This window comes from Neovison vison, chromosome 3 (genome assembly GCF_020171115.1).
Source record: "Neovison vison isolate M4711 chromosome 3, ASM_NN_V1, whole genome shotgun sequence".
NCBI lineage: Eukaryota > Metazoa > Chordata > Mammalia > Carnivora > Mustelidae > Neogale > Neogale vison.
The window spans coordinates 83,564,830-83,587,466 of record NC_058093.1 but is presented as its reverse complement, the minus strand read 5'-3'; positions in this window follow the sequence as shown (position 1 = coordinate 83,587,466).

Here is a 22,637-nt window from a genome sequence, read left to right as displayed (position 1 = left end):
GATTGTCCTCTTAATGAATTCTTCTTGCTATGAGACTCCCTGTCCAATCATGGAGCCAAGCTGGAATGCTCTATCACTTTGCTGTGTGAGTGGCTTAGAGTGGCAGAATTACCCTGGCAACTTGCCTAAGCATTCTGTCAGTTACAATCATAACAACTGTAACAGGGGCTAACCTTCTACTGACTGCTTAGTATGTGCCAGCCAATGTGTTAAGAGCTTTGTATGCATGCTTTCATTTAGGTCTCTCAATTCCATAGGATGGCAACTATTATTATGCACCTTTTAAAGATGAGGAAATAAAGTTGAGTTTCTTCTTCTCCAAGGTCGCAGCCCCTAAGTAGTGCAGAATTCTTTCTAAATGTTCAAATGATAAGCAACACATGACCCTGAGCCATATACTGAGCCAGTGGCAGAGCTCTGAAATGAGGCATATTTTAAAGAAGATTCACAAGGGGTGGAGCTAGATGGTGGGGGAGTAGGAGACCTAAATTTCATATGGTTCCAGGAATTCAGCTAGATAGTTACCAAACCATTCTGAATACTTGCAAACTCAACAGGAGATCAAAGAGAAGAATAACAGCAATTCTATGAACAGAAAAGTGACCACTTTCTGGAAGTTAGGATGTGCAGAGAAGTGAAACTAAGGTGATGTTCAGGAAGATAGACCATGGGTGAGGGGGGGTGTTGGCTCCTGGCAAGCAGTAGAGCAAGGGAGCACAAAATCAGAACTTTTAGAAATCTGCTTCATGGATGTATGTCACTCTAGAAGCTAAGTAGGGGGTGGAACCCTTGCAGGGACAGTGTGGTCTCAGGACCTATAGGGTTACAGAAAGACCAGAGGTGCCTGAGTGTGGCAGAATTCCCTGGTATTGGAGCAAGGAAGCTGGCTGCAGAGACAGAGGCAGGAGGTGTCTCAGCTCGGGATTACCTTAAACCGTGATCTACAGTAGAGTTGGGCCACTGCTCTTCAGGCAGGGACCCAACAAGCAGCAGGTCCAGGGAGACGTATCTTCCTCTTCCTGGAGGAGCAGAACAAGAGTGCACTGAGGAATCTGTGAGGTATGGAGACTCCAAATGGGGCTGTGCACCAGAGACAGAAATGCTATGTCACAGGTTGGGTGAGCATGGAGCACAGCCAGAGACCAAGGAGATGAGACTGATTGACTGCTATTCTCTGAGGGCATACTGAGGAGTGGGGTCCTGAGCTCTCAGCTCCTATAGGCCAGATATTGGAAGCCTGCCACCTTCATTCCTGTTCTACAAAGTGGTAAGGAAAGCATTCAGGGAAAAAAAAGCTTCTGAGACCAAAACCAAGCAGATTACTAAACCTGGCCCCTGACAAGGGTGGTGCAATCCCACCTAGGCCAAAGACATTTGAGAATCACTGAAACAGATCCTCCCCCAGAAGATCCACAAGAACATCCAGACAAGACCAAGTTTACTGATCAATAAAAACTGAAGAACTCCAGAGTAGGGACATATAGCACATAGAATCCATGGCTTTTTCCCCATGATTCTTTAGTCTTTAAAAATTAAATTTTTAAAATTTTCATTATTTTGTTCTTTTTCTATTTTTTTGAATGTTTCCTTTTTCCTTTTATAACCTATTTTAACTATTTTATCAATACCTTTTCAAAAATCTTTTTTAATTTTCATCTTATAGTCATATTCTATCCCTTCATTTTCTGTGTGTGTGTGTGTGTATGTGTGTATAGTATATATAAAAGTATTGTATTTATATATATATGTGTGTTTTTCTTTCTTCAAAATTTTGTTTCTTCTAACAGACCAAAATACATCCATAATCAAGTGTGTGGCTATGTTTTATTCACCAATCTAATAAATACACATTTATACTTATCTTTATATAAATAAATATACATATAATATATTTTATCTTATATATATATTTATAAAATATATTTTTAATATATATAAAAATATATATATAGATTTTTTTTTTCCTCCCCATTCCTCTCCCCCCAGTTTTGGGTCTCTTCTGATTTGGTTAGTGTATATTTTTCTGAGGTCATTGTTACCCTTTTTGCATTTTGTTTTGTCATTCATCCCTTCTTCTCTGGACAAAATGTCGAGGTGGAAATACTCATCTCAAAAAAAAAAAAAAAAGAACAAGAGGTAGTATCAATTGTTGGGGACCTAATCAATATGGATACTAGTGAGATGTCACAACTAAAGTTCAGAATGATGATTATAAAGATGCTAGCTGGGCTTGAAAAAAGCATAGACAATACTAGACAATCCCTTTCTGGGGAAATAAAAGAATTAAAATCCTACTAAGTTGAAATTAAAAAAGCTATTAATGAGGTACAATAAAAAATGGGGGCTCTAACTGCTAGGATTAATGAAGCAGAATTAGTGATATAGAAAACCAAATGCCAGAAAATAAAGAAACTGAGCAAAAAAGAGACAAACAACTACTGGATCATGAGGGGAGAACTCAAGAGATAAGTGATACCATAAGATAAAACAATATTAATATTACTTGGAATCCCAGAAGAAGAAAGAGAGAGGGGGGCAGAAGGTATATTATAGCAAATTATCGTGGAGAACTTCCCTAATTTGGTAAAGGAAACAAGCATCAAAATCAAGGAGGCACAAAGAACCCCCCTGCAAAATCAATAAAAATAGATCAACACCCCCTCGTCTAATAGTAAAACTTACAAGTCTCAGGAACAAAAAGAAAATCCTGAGAAGCTCGGGACAAAAGGTCTGTAATATACAATGGTCAAAATATTAGATGGGCAGCAGACATATCCACAGAGACCTGGCAGGCCAGAAAGGACTGACATAATATAGTCAGAGCACATCATGATAAAAATATGCAGCCAAGAATACTATATCCAGCTAGGCTGTCATTGAAAATAGGAGAAATAAAAAGCTTCCAGGAAAAACAAAAATTAACAGAATTTGTAAACACCAAACCAGCCCTACAAGAAATATTGAAAAGGGTCCTCTAAGCAAAAAGAGAGCCTAAAAGTAACAGAGAAGAAAGCAACAGAGACAATGTAGAGTAACAGTAACCTTACAGGCAATACAGTGGCCTTTTCAGTAGTTATCTAGATATAACTATCTTTCAGTAGTTACCCTGAATGTAAATGGGCTAAATGCCCAAATCAAAAGACCCAGGGTATCAGAATGGATAAAAAAACAGGACTCATCCATATGTTGTCTGCAAGAAACACATTTACAGTGAGCGGAAATTGCTGGAAAACAATTTAGCATGCTAATGGGCATAAAAAAAAACTGGGGTGGCAATCCTTTTATCAGAAAATTAGATTTTAAGCTATGGACAATATAATAAGATATGAGGATGAATACCCAACTTTTGTATCAACATGGACTGGACTGGACGAGATTATGCTGAGTGAAATAACTCAAGCAGAAAGAGTCAATTATCATATGGTTTCACGTACTTGTGGTGTATAAGGAATAACACAGAGGACATAGGATGAAGGGGAGAAGTAATTTGGGTGAAGTTAGAGGGGGAGACAAACCATGAGAGACTGTGGACTCTGAGAAACAAACTGAGGGTTTTGGAGGTGAGGGGCTGGGGGTTAGAGGGGCCTCGTGGTGGGTATTAAGGAAGGAGCATATTGCATGGAGCACTGGGTGTGGTGCATAAACAATGAATCTTGGAACACTGAAAAAATTAAATAAAAAAGATATGAGGAAGGATACGTTATCACTTAAAGGGTATGTCCAACAAGAAGATCTAACAATTTTAAATATCTATAGCACTAACATGGGAGGGCCAATTTTATAAACCAATTAATAAAAAAATTTTAAAAAACATCAAAACTAATACAATAAGAGTAGGGGACTTTAACACATCCTCACTGAAATGGACAAATCATCTAAGCAAAATATCAACAAGGAAATTAAGCCTTTAAATGACACTCTGGACCAGACAGACATCACAGATATATTCAAAACATTCCTTCCCAAAGCAGTAAAATACACATTCTTCTCTAGTGCACATGGAACATTCTCCAGAATAGATTAATTCTTCAGTCATGGATCAGTTCTCAACCACTACCAAAAGATTGGGATCATTCCCTGCATATTTTCAGACCACAATGCTCTGAAGCTAGAACTCAATCACTTTCCAATCACCTTCCAGTTAAGTTGGAAAGAACTCAAATACAGGGAGGCTAAAGAGCATCCTACTAAAGAATGAATGGGTCAACCAAGAAATTAAGGAAGAATTAAAAGAATACATGGAAACAAATGGAAATGAACATACTGTTCAAAATCTTTGGGACACAGCAAAGGCAGTCCTGAGAGGAAAGGATATAGCAATACAAGCCTTTCTCAAGAAACAAGGTAGGTCTCAAGCACACAACCTAACCCTACACCTAAGAAGCTGGAGAAAGAACAGCAAAGAAAGCCTAAAGCCAGCAGGAGAAAAGAAATAATAAAGAGCAGAAATCAATGAAATAGAAACCAAAAGAACAGTAGAACAGATATGCTCTTTGAAAACATTAATAAGATTGATAAACCCATGCAAGGATTTATCAAAAACAAAAGAGAAAGGACCCAAATTAAGAAAATCATGAATGAAAGAGGAGAGATCACAACCAACACCAAAGAAATACAAACAATTATAAGAACATATTATAAGCAACTACATGCCAGCAAATTTGACAATCTGGAAAAATGGATGCATTACGAGAGATGCATAAACTACCAAAACTGAACCAGGGAGAAATAGAAAACCTGAACAGACCCATAACCAGTAAGGAGATTGAAGCACTCATCAAAAATCTCCCAACAAACAAGAGCCCAGGGCCAGACGGCTTCCCAGGGGAATTCTACCAAACACATAAAGAAGAATTAATACTTATTCTCCTGAAACTGTTCCAAAAAATAGAAATGGAAGGAAAACTTCCAAGCTCGTTTTATGAAGCCAGCATTACCTTGGTCCCAAAACCAAAGACCCCCACCAAAAAGGAGAATTACAAACCAATATCCTTGATGAACACAGAAGCGAAAATTCTCACTAAAATACTAGCCAACAGGATCCAACAGTACACTGAAAGGACTACTCACCACGACCAAGTGGGATTTATTCCTGGGCTGCAAGGTTGGTTCAACATCCACAAATCAATCAATGCGATACAATGCATTAATAAAAGAAAGAACAAGAACCACATGATACTCTCAATAGATGCTGAAAAGCATTTGACAAAGTAGAGCAACCTTTCTTGATCAAAAGTCTTCACAGTGTTGGGATAGAGGGTACATACCTCAATATCATCAAGGCCATCTCTGTAAAGCCCACAGTGAATATCATTCTCAATGGGGAAAAACTGAGAGCTTTTCCGCTGAGGTCAGGAACACGGCAGGGATGTCCACTATCACCACTGCTATTCAACATAGAACGAGACACCCTAGCCTCAGCAATCAGACAACAAAAAGAAATAAAAGCATCCAAATCAGCAAAGAAGAAGCCAAACTCTCACTCTTTGCAGATGATAAGGAAAACGCAGGAGACTCCACTCCAAAACTGTTAGAACTCACACAGAAATCCAATGAACTGTCAGGATATAAAATCAATGCACAGAAATCAGTTGCATTTCTATATACCAACAGCAAGACAGAACGAAGAGAAACTAAGGAGTCGATCCCATCCACAATTGCATCCAAAACCATAAGATACCTCGGAATAAACCTAGCCAAAGAGGCAAAGAATCTGTACTCAGAAAACTATAAAGTACTCGGGAAAGAAATCGAAGAAGACACGAAGAAATGGAAAAATATTCCACGCTCATGGATTGGAAGAACAAATATTGTGAAAATGTCTATGCTACCTAAAGCAATCTACACATTTAACACAATCTGTATCAAAATACCATCCATTTTTTTCAAAGAAGTGGAACAAATAATCCTAAAATTTATGTGGAACCAGAAAAGATTCTGAATAGCCAGAAGAATGTTGAAAAAGAAAGCCAAAGTTGGTGGCATCACAATTCCAGATTTCAAGCTCTATTACAAAGCTGCAATCATCAAGACAGTATGGTCCTGGCACAAAAACAGACACATAGATCAATGGAACAGAATGCAGAGGCCAGAAATGGACCCTCAACTCTATGGTCAACTAATCTTCGACAGAGTAGGAAAGAATGTCCAATGGAAAAAAGACAGGCTCTTCAACAAATGGTGTTGGGAAAATTGGACAGCCATATGCAGAAGAATGAAACTGGACCATTTCCTTACACCACATTCAACAATAGACTCAAAATGGATGAAAGATCTCAATGTGAGATAGGAATCCATCAAAATCCTTGGGGAGAACAAAGACAGCAACCTCTTCCACCTTAGCCTCAGCAACTTCTTCCTAGAAACATCACCAAAGGCAAGGGAAGCAAGGGCAAAACTGAACTATTTATCGAGCTCAAAAGCTTTTGCACAGCAAAGGAAAGAGTCAACAAAACCAGAAGAAAACCAACAGAATGGTAGAAGATATTTGCAAATGACATATCAGATAAAGGGCTAGTATGCAAAATCTATAAATAACTTATCAGACTGAACCCCCAAAGAACAAATAATCCAATGAAGAAATGGGAAGAAGCCATGAACAGACATTTCTGCAACGAAGACATCCAGATGGCCAATAGAAACATGAAAAAGTGCCCCACATCACTTGGCATCAGGAAAATACAAATCAAAACCACAATGAGACACCAGCTCACACCAGTCAGAATGGCTAAAATTAATCAGTCAGGAAATTGATTTTTGGTTTTGGTGAGGATGTAGAGAAAAGGGAACCCTCCTAAACTGTTGGTAGGAATGCAAGCTGGTGCAGCCACTTGGAAAACAGTATGGAGATGCCTCAAAAAGTTGAAAATAGAACTAGCCTACAACCCAGCAATCATACCACTGGGAATTTACCCTAAAGACACAAACGTAGTGATCTGAAGGGGCACATGCACCCGAATGTTTATAGCAGCAATGTCCACAATAGCCAAACTATGGAAAGAGCCTAGATGTCCATCAATGGATGAAAGGATAAAGAAGATGCATGATATAGATATAGATATAAATGTAGATAATAATTATATTACTATATATGAATATATATATATAAATATATGTACACACACAGGAATACTATGCAGCCATCAATAAAACCCGAAATCTTGTCATTTACAATGACATGTTTGGAACTAGAGGGTATTATGCTAAGCTAAATACGTCAATCAGAGAAAGAGAATTATGATATGATCTCACTGATATGAGGAATTTGAGAAATAAAACAGAGGATCAAAGGGGAAGGAGGGAAAAATGATACAAGATGAAACCAGAGAAGGAGGCAAACTATAAGAGACTCTTACTCTCAGGAAACAAACAGAGGGTTGCTAGAGGGAAGGATGGTTGGAGGGATTAGGTGGATGGGTGATGGACATTGGGAAGGGTATGTGCCATGGTGTGAAATAAATAAATAAATAAATAAATATTCCCACTTTTCTTGAGGACATATTTATGTGCTCTTTGAGGATGATTACCAACTCTTGTGCTCTTAAATACATGTTACAACCATGCCAGAACTATCACTAAAATTGTACTCATGGATTATGTAGTGGATGGATTAATCCGGCCAAAGACCATTCTAAACTATTGTTCTAATCTGTTTATCTTATTTATAATAGGCACATAAACCCAATTGAGTTGTGACTTTTTTTTACATGCTAAGTCTATAAATATTGATTCTTTCTTTATAATTAAGGGTCTCTACATCAGTCAGCAATTGTTCAGTAACAAACTACCTGAATACTCAAGTCACAGAATAATAAGCTTTGATTCTTAGTCATGTGTCTATGGGTCAGCAAGAGTGTCTTTGCTTCAGACTAGGCCAGAAATGCTTTGCTTTACTTGTCTCATTCAGAAGCCCAGTCTAAAGGACCAGTGGCTACCTGCTATATATTCTAACATCCCACTGGCCAAGCAAGTCACATGGCCAGGACCAATATTAATGAGATAGGGAAATCTACTTCTCCATTGAAGGTTTCTTGGAGGAAAGAAACAAAATATTATCTGAGAGATAATTTACTCCACCATAACTCCTCAAATAAAGAATGAGAAGAGATTAACATGTATTAAGCATATCTTTATGCATCAGCTTAGAAAGATTGTGAAGTAGATACAATGTACTGATTTTTCAGCTAAATGCTGAGATTGTAATAATAAATAGTCCAGTGGTAAAAAAAAAATGTTATTTCCTTGTAAATCATAGTAACAATCCCCTTTGTAGATATATTCTTCCCCATTTGATAGCTAAAGAAACTAAGTCATCAAAAGATCAAACAACTTGTTCAAAATTATATAGATAGCAAGTGGCAAAGGTAGAATGTGAAGAGTGAGTATAAAGCCTAAATTCTTTCAACCTCACCAATGTTGATTCCCAATAATATATAAATTCCCATAATGCTTCAGAAATAAATTTTAAAAAAGTAGACCACCGATCAGTTGGAGTTCAACCAGGCAGGCAGAACCAATGAATGAAGAAAACAAGGAATTCACTCACAGGCGTTAGCCCATATGCAGTCATAGATGTCTGCTGCCTATAGGTCTGGTACTGAGATTGAGCATCACCAGTAAAAAAGTGAAGGTGGGCGCAAAGTAGGGGCAACAAAGGACAAACCAGGACTCAATAGGAAAAACTGAAAGATCACTTTATCCTGTCTTCTGTCCTGATAATTTGGGCAACTTTTGGGATAAGCCAGCATCTTTTACCACAGAGATGCACATGCCCCTAGCCCAGGATTCTCAGAGGCTGAAGGAGTTTGGTGGGAGCTAGAGGTGCTGTGGGCTCAGCAGTTGCCCCTTGCCAACGGCAGATCCATAACAACATGCAAAAACCCCAATAGCACCTGCCCTGCCTCAATACTCAGAACCTAGAAATGGGTGCCCTTTAGTGCCAAATCCTGCAACATTTCTGTCATGGCAAATCCTAACCTGGAACCATTATGGGAAGAGAATCTGGGGAAATTGACATGGTACAAAGCCATCATACCATGTTAGTACTTTTAGCCGTGAGTTAACTAACAATCTGTTATCAGGTGCTTCTTTCTGTCACCGTCATGCTTTCTAGAAAAGGGAAAAGAATAATAGTGTAAACTTCAGCATCTTCCTTAATGAAGACCCTACAATTATTTGACTTTAGGTACATTTGCGTTAAACATCAGTCATTTTAATTTGGCCAGAATCCCTGTGTTATTTGAGGAGTGGCTTCTCCCTCTTCCTATGGGTTTTGGTGAAAAGGATAGTCTCAGTATTTGAAATATTGCATTTGAAATAAAATGATTTTCTAGAACTTTCAAAAGTCTAGAATGGAAAATATTGGGAGATGTCAGGGAATTCATGTCCAGAAGCTTCTTCCCATGCAGTGACAGATCGTGCACACTTTGTATTTATTTAACCCTGACATTTCATACTTAAGGAGCCATAACACTTAGTTTTTCTCAGCATAATGTCACTCTGATATATACTATTTTGGTTAGAAGAATTCAAACCAGCTTAAGCAGAAAAGAAGGAATTCGTTGGCTCATATACCTGGAAACTTAAGGATGACTCTCACTTTAGGAATGGCTAGATAAAAGGGTGCAAATAGTATCATAAGATTTACTTAACATGTCTCAACCATGCTATTCTCTTCTTCCCTTGGTATGTAAGGTACGTGTTTTCCTACTCTGAACAGACTATCTTCATGTGTCAGAAACCATAAGTGCCGGAATTTCCAAGCATGCATCTTTTTATAATCTTTAAATGCAAAAAATAAATAAGCCCTTTCTTTCACCACACACACACACACACACACTTTCCAATTTGCCTTGCCTGGGTCATATACCCACCACTTGCATCAAATACTGTAGGCAGAAGGGTGAGATACCACGATTGGAGAACCTTGGGTCTCCTACCCACTCCTGAAGCAGAAGCTGGCAAGACACGGATACTGTCTTTTCCACCAAAACCCATAGGAAGTGGGAGATGTCACTCCTCAAATAACTTGGGGATTCTGACCTGATTAAAATGACTGATGTTTAATGCAAATGTACCTTAAATCGAATAATTGTAGGGTCTTCATTAAGGAAGATGTTGAAGTTTATGCTATTAACCTTTTCTCTTTTCTAGAAAGCATGACAGTGACATAAAGAAGCACCTGATAACAGACGGAGTGTAGAAAAAAAAAAAAAGGCAGCACATATTGGCAATAGAACCAAATGCAGTTTTCTATAGATAGCACTGGCCTGCTGCTATCTCAATTTAAAATACGTTGAAAAAATTGCCACCAGATGAACTTTATGGCCAGCTTTAGCTTTGAGAGAAATTTAAAAAAAAAATCAAATGTCCAGTAGATACCCTGTAAGGGTTTGCCTTTCTGGGGATGTTTTATTAACAAATCACTGTGCGTGCAGCTGTTACCCATTGGTCATTCACACCTCACATTTCTTAACACCAAAAAAAAAGAAAAGAAAAGAATCCCTAAGAATGAAGAGACTTTCTAATAATGAAGAATGGTTTCTCATTGCAATGGATGTTACTTTCAGGTAAATTGACTTAAAGCTAATTTTTATAGCATGACTTTAAATTTTTATTTTTCTTAATGGTTTTGTTTCAGACAAAATGTGGACCATGAATAATAACACTGAAATTGGTTCACAACTAAAAATACTAAAGGATGTATTCATTCCCTCATTCCTTCACTCTGTATTGATGGCACACTGTATTGTCATGCACAGAACTAAGCACTAAGAATACCAAAAAGAATAAGACATGTCCTTGTCCTAGTGAAGCTTTCAATGCAGCAGAGGAAAGCTCAAGAAGCACAGACAGTGCTACAAACCTCTTGTGTCGAGACAGCTATGACAGCACAAAGGAGGAAGCAGTGAATTTTGCCTGGGGGTGTCAGAGAAGGCCTTTTAGATCAAGGTTGTGATGGAGAAATAGTCATTTGCTAATCAAAGGCCCTAGAAAATGATATTTCAGGAAGCAAAGACAGTACCTGCTATTAACTGGACTCTGTGGATTAATCGTGTCCCTGGCCAGACAGGGCAGAGTGGGAAGGAATGCCCAGGAAACTAACAGGGTGAGACCAGACAAAATGGGACAGGAATTATATGTCATGCCAAAGAGTTCGAAAAGGAAACTCTGAGGCAGGGAAGAGGGTGGGTGACAAAAGAGAGAGACCGATTACCCTGGATCCTTGAGGGGGCTACACAGAAAGCTGGGATGAGGCTGGCTGTGAGACGAAATGACTAGCAATGGAGTGAATGAAGGGGCTAAGGAAGAGGGAGGAATCAAAATACTTCTGTATTTAGTTTAGGAGATTAGCTAGATGGAGAGACCATTAAAGATAATAGGGAAAACAGGAAAAAAAAACAAAAAACAAAAAACAAAAACAGACATGGGCAGGTGTGGGATGGAGTAGGAGAGAGTAGGAGAGAGAACAGAGCTGTGATCACCTATGTACCCAGGCATTAATTGGGTGTCCTAGGACATAGCTATATAAAATTATCTGTTTTGCCCATACCATGTTATTATTTAATAGGTTTTGATTAATGCTTCCCTTTATATGTATTCATCCTGTCAAAACATATGTTATTAAGTAACAGTACAGACCACGTCATCTGTTTCTGTATTTCCAACATTGCATGAGGGGTATAATATTCTGAGTAGCAGGACAGAAATCTCATGTTATGGTTAGTATTCCAGTTTTATGAGTATGTTGTTGATGCTCTGGAGGGAAAATACTGTCTCCATGTCACTGTGTAATATTTTGAGACAAAAAACATTTTCCTAACCTCAAATAATGATCTCCTCCAAGCCAAGAAATGATCCAGTTCATACTTCCTAAACTTTGCTTTTCATGTGGAGATATTTTCAGCTCCAGGAGTATAATAATGCTAAACCTTTGCAAATGATGTCTTTTGGCTTGATATGCAAGACTCCAAGAGAACAGATTTTTGACAGATTAGGAGTAAACTATTCATCAGAAACAATAATAGCACTAGTTGTTTCATATACATTGTATTTTTCAATGATGTTCTAAGAAACTTGCTTACTATTATATTATAAAACTTTTGCAGTAATCTTAGTTAAGGCATGAGCATGAATCACAAGAAAGGTAGCTGAGTTTTTTTTCACATCAGATGTCGGGGGTGAGGGGTTTGGGTGTCTAGTCTTATTTCACACTTAGTCTTTTTCATTTACTTTTCTTAATGCATTCAAAAGTTGTTAAAGTTTCTTATATAAAAATATGATTGATTGTTACAGTGACAGTAATTGCATTTTAGCAAAAGTAACCATTATAGTAATTTTCTTCAAGGAAGAGAAATCTAACTAACTAAAGTAGCTAGTTACTTCCTCATACATTAACTTTGAAATTTTTTAACATAAAAATACTTGATAAGGGAAGTACAATTTGAACATAAAATGGCATGCAATATTTATAAAACTATTTCCATTAGATGGTTCACAATTTTAGGCAGCTGTTAATCACAAATGAAGTGAAACAAAATAAAGGGAAAAACTACAATTTCTATACTAGTCAGCCAATTAAAGTAAGGCCTCAACTGAAGCCTTTTAAAAATGACTCTCAGGTAGCTCTTATTTTCATTTCTAAACTACAGAAAATAATCATTTATTTGTAACCAAGAAGATTTATTCATTTCATGCCCTTTGAAGATTGAATCAAATGAATACACGAAGATATGATGATTACAAAGAAAAAAGCAACAATTATACGTGTGCATTGACAGTGTAATGTGCATATAGTAACAACTTGTACATGTTAAATCACAAATGAAACAGCATTAGCCTTTAATTTCATGTATTCCACTGCACACCTGAATACTAATTAACAACTAAAATAGGAAATGTGTGGTACTGCATGTATTGATAAAATCTCAGTTCTGTATTCTTCAGACACCAGCGATTTCACATGAATTGCATACTAAGAAAAGCGACTTTAGCATTTTTAGAGACTCCTTTCTAAACTTTTCTCCCCTTATTATTGAAAGCAATATCCCAATTTCAAAATCAATCGAAGGTAACTGATATGTTGGCTAAATCTGGCATTGCATTTTCTAATAGTTATTGTTAATGATGTATAGACGGTCACTGCCATGGTGTATAAAGCAGAATCCTCAAATTCAGTATGCAAACAGACAAATAGTAATATGAGGTAACCCGCATCAATTGAGGCTCCTCAAATTTTTTATTTTTAGGGGGCCACAGAGGATACTAGTATTTTATTTCTGCCCTTTTTTAGCCCTGTTTTTGAAATGGTCCCTCTAACTGCAAAAGAAAGATTTATTTGGAAGGCTGAGACAGAAGCAAAGGAGTTTAAACTTCATGATTTTTCCCTGGCTGCCTCTATTCATCTCTCTCTATCGCCATTCCTTTGCTAGCCTTTGTATTTAAATTGGCCTTTGCACTACCATTTGATTTATTGTGGAGTTATTCTTAGAGAAGAGAATTTCATTCACAAAGCCATATTTCTTTGAGTTAATACTTTCCTTTATTTTTCCACTATCCCCCACAGATTACAGAGCCTCTCCCGTTTGTTTGTACCATTTTGCCCATCAATAACATCTGTAATACAAGTTAGTTTTTATTATGTGTGGCGAGGAATGCAGTGAGGGAAATTGCAGATGGGTGTGTGTGTTTATGTGCTTGCGCGTGTGCACACACACACGTGGGTGTGCTTGTGTGTCTGAGTTTAGGTTGTATTCTAAAATAGGGATTCCGTATAAAAGTGATGATAGTAGTCTTTCAGCAAAAATCCTATTTCCTTGAAACTTGGCTGATGTTTCATTTACTAACAGAACACAAACATAAAAGGTAATTGCAAAATAATTATACTAGCAGACATCAAAATAAAATGTTTCAGAGGAAAGGACCTAATAAATATCTGCTAAGAAAGTCACAGGGACCATATCATTTAGGATGCATCTAGTTATAAACAAAAGAACACCCTACCCAAACTTGCATAAACAATAAAAGCACTTGTTGGCTCATGTAACTAATGGTCCAGAGGATGGGAGAGGCTCAGGTGCAAATGGCCAGAGTTCCAGATGATTTGGCTGCAGTTGTCTCAGCTCTTCCCTGCTTTGATTGTTGGTTGTGTCCTTGGGCTTACAAGGGCAGGTTACAAAATTTTAGCTCACAGTAACCAGGATTACCTTCTTTCCCATTCACATCTCCCAAGAGAGGGTTTGTTCTCCCCACCCAGGGAGGGAAAGGAGAAGGAAAGTCCACCCAGAGAAGGAAAGTCCTGAGCTTCATTGTGACTGACCCAATTTGGATCTCTCTTGAATCATCTGTAATGGCAAGAAGGAAGGATATATTGTATTGGTTTAGACCAAGCAAGGCATGCTTTTGGAACATACTGACATAACTCCATAGGTTCTTTAAATACTGAAATGCTTTTAAACCGGATGATAAGTAGCCAAGGTTCTGTGACACACCCCACACACACATGTTCTTTGCTGCATCAGCAGTCCATCCTGGAATCTTCCTGACATACACCACCCAGCAACGACAAAGTTAACATCTGCAAAGCAAGGATCTGTTTGGTCCCCGCTCCGGCACTGCGGTAGGCATCTCTCCTGTTTGGATGGATCATATCCTGGTTGTGAAACATATTGAATATAACCTCAGCCTACACCTGAGGACATTGCCAACCTCACTGTATTAGTTTTATAGGGCTTCCATAACAAAGTACCACGAACTGGGTGGCTTCAAACAACAAAAATTTATTCTCTTATAATTCTGGAGGCTAGAAATTCGAAATCAAGGTGTTGGCTGAGCCTTGTTCCCTCCAGAAGCTCTAGGGAAGAATCTCTCCTTGCCTCTTCTAGCTTCTGGTAGTTCCTAGCAGCCCTTGTTGTTCCTTGATTTATGATAGCATAATTCCAATCTTGACCTCTACCTTCACATGATGACTGTCTGTGTGTCCATGTCTAAATTTCCCTTTTCTTATAGGGATACCAGTCACTGGGTTAAGGCCCACCTTAATCCAGCATGACCTCACCTTAACTTGATTATATGTACAAAGACCCTATTTCCAAATAAGGTCATATTCACAGCTTCCAAGTGAACATGAACTTGGGAGGGACATTATTCAACACGGTATACCTCTCCAAGTGGGGTGGTTGCTAAGCAATGGGAAAGTGGCAAAGTGATGTGGGGAAGTTCCCACAATGTCCACTAGATCCTAGACCTTCTGGTCCTCAGCTCTCTTTATACCTGTTCTAGTTGCATCACTGACCTGGCATTTCGGATTTTCTTTGCATCTTCTGAGCTGGATCCTATTCTGTCTAACCTCATTTTTAACTCGAATGCCTAAGTCCATGGACTTTAAAAAGTAGTTTGGGGAAAGGACCTGACAAAGAGTCCTTAAATCCAATCCAAGCATTATCAAGATAGTGACTAAGCAATATATTTCACCTAGGTAAGGACTATTGTTTTTCAAATGTACAGAGCTGGGATTAAATAAATAAAAATCCATTTGAAGTCTTCTTGCATTTATAATAGCTCTTTGTCATTATATGTGTTCTCTATCAACAAATAATAATATTGTACTTCAGCACACTGGCCTCTAGTAGAAGGACCATGAGCAAACTGGAATACAAGTCTGCCTGCTGCCAGAAAGGCCACAGAAATAATAGCTCAAACAAAAAGACATTGATTTCTTTCTCACGTAAGAGCTAAGCACAATTAGTCTATGGCACCTCCCCAGTCTTGAGGACTTAGGCACTTCTACTTTGTTGTTCTTCCATTCTTAAGACATGGCTCTCATCCCCAAAAGATGGCTTTTGCAACTCTCAACAGTGTGGCTGGAATCTACTCACATACCATTGGCCAAGTGCTAAAATATACGGCCAAACAAGGCAACAAGAGTAGCTGGGAAATACAGTCTTTGTCTGGGTGGCCAGATGCTCAGCTAAATGTTGAAGATTCCAGTACTAAAGAAATAAGGACAAAATCAATATTAGGAGAGAGTTAGCAGTCCTTAACAAAAGCCACATGCACATGGGAGTGAATAACGGATCTTTGCAAATTATTTGCATATTCCTAACAGATTACGAAATTTGTTCTAAGATAATTTTCAGGATAACTTTACACATCCTTAATATTGTAATTTTGTGATGTTTTCTTTAGTCGCTACCTCATCTTACTAATTCTACTTACGTAGTTGGCTGAATATGTTCATTAGATATCTATGGTAAGGAGATTTTAAAGTCATAAGGAGAATGGTTGCAAATATTAGAGGCAACAAGAAACAGTGTATGGAAGAGGGGAAATTACAATTTGGAGAATGACTATTTTGCTACCATAAGATTTTTAACTCCCTATCCCTAATGACAAGTTATCCAATTACAACTAACAGGAAGAAAAGTTAAGCCAGGCTATCAATATTGAAGACATAAACTCTCTGCATAGTGCTGCAGCCAGCCAAGACTTTGTATGGCTTAAAACCTGGTACCCAGTTTAGCAGATTCTTTCTAAATGGGAAGAGGCAAGTCAAGACTGTTTATAAATGTTGAATAACAAATTCAGGGAGAACTTTGCAAAACAAATCAGACAAAACAAAAAGGGCACCCCTCCCTCCCAAAAAAAGGAAAGGGAAGAAAAAAGGTGAATGATTTTTTTTTTTTAATAAAAGGAATTAACATTGAAGATTGGGGGTATACTATTCAATTCACAATTGTTTAAAGGTCTTCTGTACTGAAATTGTCACAATCCTTTGACTTTTCACAGAACATTAATATAAACTTTTTTTTTAATGGAAACAAGCATAAAGTGAATATAGATAAATTTCCTCAAAATGCATTCCTCTACATTTACACTGTGAGAAACAAATCAGATAGCTCCTCTCATCTCCAACATCTCTTATTGTAAGAGGGATCCAGGACTTAGTTTCTTGTCTATGTATATTCTTTCCCTGCTAGTTCTCATCCGTCTCATGACTTTTTAAAAAAAATTATTTATTTATTTATTTATTTGAAAGGAGAAAGACAGAGAGCGAGAAGGATAGAAAGCACAAGACAGGGGAGAGGCAAGGGAGAGGAAGAAGATGCCCCACTGAGCAGGGAGCCAGATGGATGTGGGGCTCAATCCCAGGACCTGAGATCATGATCCCAATCCAAGGCAGATGCTTAACCAACTGAGACACCGAGATGCCCTAGTCTCATGACTTTAGAGGCCTAAGGAACCTTTCTACTTTTAAGTCTAGTAGGTATTTTAATCTCAAAATTAACATATCCAAATCCAAACTTCAGATCTCCCCCTTCACCCCCATTCCAAATATGTTCATATTCTAGTTGTGTTCTCTCAGAAACTCCAGTTTCTTGGGCCCAAAACTGGAGCCATCTTTAACTCGCCTCTTTTTTTTTTTCACACGCTACAAAAATCCTTCAAAAAAATCATGTCATCCCTACATACAAAATATATCCAGATTCCAGTCACTTCTCACCACTTCCTCTTCTACCTACTATTCTGCTCCTGGCCACTACATACTACACACTAGCCTCCTTATTGGTCTCCCCTGTCTCTGCCCTCATCCTTCTGATAGTCTTTTCTTAATAGAGCAGCCTAGGTGGTTCATTTTTAAATCTTACTCAGGTCATGTCATTTCTCTGTTTAAACCCCTCTCCTAGCTCCACTTTATTCAGAGGGAAACCCAAAGTTCTTACACATGGCCTACAAGGTTCTATATGATACATCCTCTGCTGTCTCTGTGGGCACATGTCCTTCTCCATTGCAGAAACACTGGCCTCCTTTTCTCAGGATAATATACCTGCCACCCACTCTTGCCTTAGGTATCAACATGGCTCACTCTCTCACCTCCTTCAAGTCTCTACTTAAGCATTACCTACCCAGGGTTCCACCCTCTCCCACAGTAATTATCATCATTGAATGTATTCTATATTTCACATTTATTTTGTTCATTATCTATCTTCCCCATAAGAATGCAAATCTTGTATAAACTTAGTATTTCTTAAATAATCTCAGTTTTATTCACTATATATTCCCAGCTCTTAAATCTATGCCTGGCATTTAAAAAGAACACAAAAAATATTTGATAAATGAATGAAAGTATATATATATATTTTAAACATAAAGCCTTTCACAATAATCCATAGGCATTAGAATGCCTCAAATAAATTTAAAAGAAACTCATATATATAGCATGCTAACAATGTATTAGGTTCTGGGTAGCCCCTTACAAACATGAGCTCAAGGAATTTTCATAGCAGATCTTACATGATTGGTCTTATTATGAGCAACTTGCAGACAATATGTTATATAACTAGCTTAAGAAGTGAAGAAGTCAGCACATGGGGAATATGGGTTCAAATACTGGCCTGTCTGATTCCAGAGTCCATTTTCTTTCCGATATGATGAAAACATGTCTCTTTAAACTTAGAAATTTCAACAACAGCAATAAAAAAGATGAAATCAAAACTTCATTTAAAGGGAGGGCAACTGGGGCTCCGGGGTGGCTCAGTGGGTTAAAGCCTCTGCCTTCGGCTCAGGTCATGATCCCGGGGTCCTAGGATGGAGTCCCACATCGGGCTCTCTACTCAGTGGGGAGCCTGCTTCCTCCTCTCTCTCTGCCTGCCTCTCTGCCTACTTGTGATCTGTCAAATAAATAAATTAAAAAAAAAAAAAGAGGGCAACTAAATGCCTGACAAGGATTCCAAGTGTGTGAAAAGTATAAATCCTAACCTTTAGGAGAAAAAACACTGAATAGGCCAGGCAAAGGGCTGGACAGAGATTACAAAGGCAGACTTGCACATTCAAGCAAACCAAAAGACTGGGGGTAGAGAAACTGCTCTGAAAACCCCATCTTCTGTTTGTTTTTTGTTTTGTTTTGTTTTGTTTTGTTTTTCTTTTATGACCATTGCTGAAACAGCTGTAGCCAAAATGAAGTTCAATCCTTTTGTGATGTCTGATCAGGGCAAGAAACATGAAAGTCAATTTCAATGCACCTTCCCACCATTTGCAGGAAGATTATCTTTCCCTCTTTCCAAAGAGCTGAGACAGAAGTACAATGTTCCATCCATGTCCACCTGAAAGGATGATAAAGTTCAGGTTGTATGAGGGCACTACAAAGGTCAGCAAATTGGCAAAGTAGCCCAAGTTTACAGAAAGAAATGTGTCCTCTAGGAAGGAGGAAGCAAGATGGCAGAAAAGTAGGAGACTGAAATATCATTAGGTCCCAGGAGTTCAGCTAGATAGTTATGAAACCACTCCCAACACCTATAAACTCAACACATAGAATTCATGGCTTTCTTCCCATGATCCTTTAGTCTTGCAAAGTTAAATGTTTTAAATTTCATTTTTTTCTTATTCTTTTTTTTTTTTTTAGCTTTTCCTCTTTTAATGTTTTTTAACAATTTAAAAGAGAAGAAGAGCAGCAATTCTAGGAACAGAAAATTGACCACTTTCTGGAAGGTAGGATGTGCATAGAAGTGAATCCAAAGCAACAGGAAGATAGACTCAGGCTGGGGGGTCGGGGGGGCTGGCTCCTGGCAAGCGGTGGAGCAACAGAGCACAAAATCAGAACTTTTCAAAGTCGGCTCCACTGAGGGATGTCCTCCAGAGGTTAAGCAGGGCGTGAAGCCCTCGTGGGTTCAGTGTGGTCTCAGGACCCACGGGGTCACAGAAAGACCGGATGTGTCTGAGTGCAACAGAGCTGCCAGGTATTGGAGCAGGGAAGCCAGCTACAGAGACAGAGCCAAGCAGTAGTCTCTCAGCTTAATTGGGATTACCTTAAACCATGATCCAAAGCATAAAATTTTGGGAGGTAGTTTATGCTAAGAGACCAGAATACACCCAAAATCAAGTGCATGGTTCTGTTCTATTCACCAGTCATATATATATATATGTATATATATATACACAAAATATCTTTATATACTTTATATTAAATATATAATTAAATGTAAAATATTATAATACAAAATTATATAAAATATAAAATATATTTTATATATTTTTATGTATCTTACATATTTTATATAAATAAATTATACATATATAATTTTAAATTTTATGTATGTATATATTTTAATTTAATTTTTTTTTAAATTTTTTCCCCTTCTTTTCCCCCCAGTATCGGGTCACTTCTGATTTTGTTAGCATATATTTTTCTGGGGTCTTTGACACCTTCTTAATATTTTATTCTCTCATTCACACATTCTTATCTGGATAAAATGACAAGACAGAAAAACTCACCACAAAAAAAGAACAAGAAGAGGGAGGAGTCAAGATGACGGAGAAGTAGCAGGCTGAGACTACTTCAGCTAGCAGGCGATCAGCTAGATAGCTTATCTAAAGATTGCAAACACCTGCAAATCCATCGGCAGATGGAAGAGAAGAAGAACAGCAATTCTAGAAACAGAAAAACAACCACTTTCTGAAAGGTAGGACTGGCGGAGAAGTGAATCCAAAGCGACGGGAAGATAGACCCCAGGGGGAGGTGCGGGCTCCCGGCAAGCGGCGGAGCAACGGAGCACAAAATCAGGACTTTTAAAAGTCTGTTCTGCTGAGGGACATCGCTCCAGAGGCTAAACCGGGACGAAGCCCACTTGGGGCAACGTGGCCTCAGGTCCTGCAGGGTCACAGAAGGATCGGGGGTGTCTGAATGTCGCAGAGCTTGCGGATATTGGAGCGGGAAAGCCGGCTGCAGAGACAGAGCCGACAGTAAGCGCGCAGCTCGGGAGTACCTTGAACCGGTCGAAGGCTCGGTGAGCTCGGAGCACGGCCGGAGGTCAGGCAGACGGGAGTTACTGGGCGCTGCTCTCTGAGGACGCACTGAGGAGTGGGGCCCCGGGCTCTCGGCTCCTCCCGGCCAGAGACCAGGAGGCTGCCAGTTGTATTCCAGTCCTCCAGAACTCTATGGAAAGCGCTCAGGGAACAAAAGCTCCTGAAAGCAAACCTAGCGGATTACTCAGCCCGGCCCCTGGTAAAGGCGGTGCAATTCCGCCTGGGGCAAAGACACTTGAGAATCACTACACCGGGCCCCTCCCCCAGAAGATCAACAAAAAATCCAGCCAAGATCAAGTTCACCAACCAAGGAGTGTGGTTTCAATACCAAGGAGAGCAGCAGAATTCCAGAGGAGGAGAAAGAAAAGCACTGAACTCATGGCTTTCTCCCTGTGATTTTTTAGTCTTGCAGTTAAAGTAATTTTTTTCTTTTTCATTTTTTTTCTTCTTTTGCTAAAATTTTTTTTAACTTTTAACCTTTTCCTTTTTAACGTTTTTTAACTAGTTTATCTAATATATATATTTTTTCTTTTTTATACTTTCCTTTATTTGTTTTCTTTTTTTAATTCTTTTTTTTCCCCTTTCTTTCTTTTTGAACCTGTTTTTATCCCCTTTCTCCCCCCTCACGATTTGGGATCCCTTCTGATTTGGTTAAAGCATATTTTCCTGGGGTTGTTACCACACTTTTAGTATTTTACTTGCTCCTTCATATACTCTTATCTGGACAAAATGACAAGGCGGAAAAATTCACCACAAAAAAAAGAACAAGAGGCAGTACCAAAGGCGAGGGACCTAATCAATACAGACATTGGTAATATGTCAGATCTAGAGTTCAGAATGACAATTCTCAAGGTTCTACCGGGCTCGAAAAAGGCATGGAAGATATTAGAGAAACCCTCTCGGGAGATATAAAAGCCCTTTCTGGAGAAATAAAAGAACTAAAATCTAACCAAGTTGAAATCAAAAAAGCTATTAATGAGGTGCAATAAAAAATGGAGGCTCTTACTGCTAGGATAAATGAGGCAGAAGAAAGAATTAGCGATATAGAAGACCAAATTACAGAGAATAAAGAAGCTGACCAAAAGAGGGACAAACAGCTACTGGACCATGAGGGGAGAATTCGAGAGATAAGTGACAACATAAGACGAAACAACATTAGGATAATTGGGATTCCAGAAGAAGAAGAAAGAGAGAGGGAAGCAGAAGGTATACTGCAGAGAATTATTGGGGGGAATTTCCCCAATATGGCAAAGGGAACGAGCATCAAAATTCTGGAGGTTCAGAGAACGCCCCTCAAAATCCATAAGAATAGGCCCACACCCTGTCACCTAATAGTACAATTTACAAGCCTTAGTGACAAAGAGAAAATCCTGAAAGCAGCCCGGGAAAAGAAGTCTGTAACATACAATGGTAAAAATATTAGATTGGCAGCTGACTTATCCACAGAGACCTGGCCGGCCAGAAAGAGCTGGCATGATATTTTCAGAGCACTAAACGAGAAAAACATGCAGCCAAGAATACTATATCCAGCTAGGCTAACATTGAAAATAGAAGGAGAGATTAAAAGCTTCCAGGACAAACAAAAACTGAAAGAATTTGCAAACACCAAACCAGCTCTACAGGAAATACTGAAAGGAGTCCTCTAAGCAAAGAGAGAGCCTACAAGTGGTAGATCAGAAAGGAACAGGGACAATATACAGTAACAGTCACCTTACAGGCAATACAATGGCACTAAATTCATATCTCTCAATAGTTACCCTGAATGTTAATGGGCTAAATGCCCCAATCAAAAGACACAGGGTATCAGAATGGATAAAAAAACAAAACCCATCTATATG